The sequence below is a fragment of the Protobothrops mucrosquamatus genome, unplaced genomic scaffold (assembly GCF_001527695.2).
Source record: "Protobothrops mucrosquamatus isolate PMUCROS unplaced genomic scaffold, P.Mucros_1.0 scaffold_294, whole genome shotgun sequence".
Classification (NCBI taxonomy): Eukaryota; Metazoa; Chordata; class Lepidosauria; order Squamata; family Viperidae; genus Protobothrops; species Protobothrops mucrosquamatus.
In genome coordinates this window covers 1,065,920-1,067,246 of record NW_015386370.1, presented here as the reverse complement: position 1 = coordinate 1,067,246, position 1,327 = coordinate 1,065,920, and positions in this window count along the sequence as shown.

The following is a 1,327-nucleotide window of genomic DNA, read 5'->3' as shown; positions in this document are numbered from 1 at the left end:
CAATTCTTCTCAGAACCATATTAGCAGTAAATTTGAGCAATTCAGCCAAAACAAATAGTACGCAGATTCAAAGTAGCAAAAGTTTCAAACCGGAAATCACTTTCACTTCTTGCTGAAAAGTATCAATCCATCGCCATTTTAATTTCACTTTTCCTCATTCCAACACACGTACGGGGAGAAACTTATTATCCAAGTTAAAATAAAATCAAAAATAAAAAGCAAGCTTCCAAAGTTGGTTCGTCTGCTTACAAGTAAAACTCACAATTAACTTCAAGTTGCAGCGGTGGCGGCGGCTTCTAGCTTCGCCGAAGCGAAGGCGTCCTGGATCGTGGAGAATCCTCGGGGCTCCGGAGGAGTTCTCACCTACATCGTCCATATAGGACGACTCAGGAACTCAACTCCTACCCCGGGCAGCTCACCTATCCCCTTATGCCCAGGGGAAAGGTATCAAGCCGTTTGACAGCTGGTGCTGGCTGTCAAACCGGCTTTTACGCGAAACAGGCGGGAGGCAGCAAACAGCTGCGACCGACGAAGTCGCCTGCCACCGGAAGTCCCCCCCCGCCTCCCTCTTTCTCATGCCCACCTCCTTCTGAGGGAGGAATTTGAAACCCCCCACACACACCATATTTTCTCTCTTCCATATATTCATCAAACAAGGAAAAGCCTCCAAAGACAGAAAAGACAAGCTGCTGAGTGAACTAGCTTAAAAAGGCACATTCCCCTTTAAGAATTAGCTACTGGCTAGAAAGGAAAGTTAAGGAACGCAGCCGGCACTTAAGGAAGAAAAAAAATGTAGTAAGTATTGGCTGCTGGCTAAGGCAGCCTCCCCAAATGGCTCCATTCATAAGTAAAGGAATGCTACAGGCAAAATCCATTCAGGAGAAAAATACTTCAAAATCCCTTGCAGCAAAACTTACAGCTAACAACAGCAGAGCAATAGAAGCTAACAGGAGACATCAGCCATCAGCCAAATAGACATTGTCAAACACTCCTTAAGAACACAAAGCCCACATTGCACAAATCCCAGAACTTCAAAAGCACATAAGAATCCTTCCACTCTCCATCTCCCTCCCTCCCTCCTCCCTCCCTCCCTCCTCCGTGCCTCACCTCCAGCTGATGCTGCCTTTTTTCATTCCTGGTGGAGGGCAACCCCTCCCCCTGCATTTCTTGCCTGTTTGTTGCTGCCAGCACAGGTGGCTGCCACAGAAGTTGTAGACTGGCTCATGGCCAGCCTGCTTGGCCTGCTTGAACTCTTCTCCTCTCCTCCCCACCTCCTTCTTTCCCTTCGGTGCAGCTAGAGCTGACTCCACCTCCTCCCAAGGCTGCT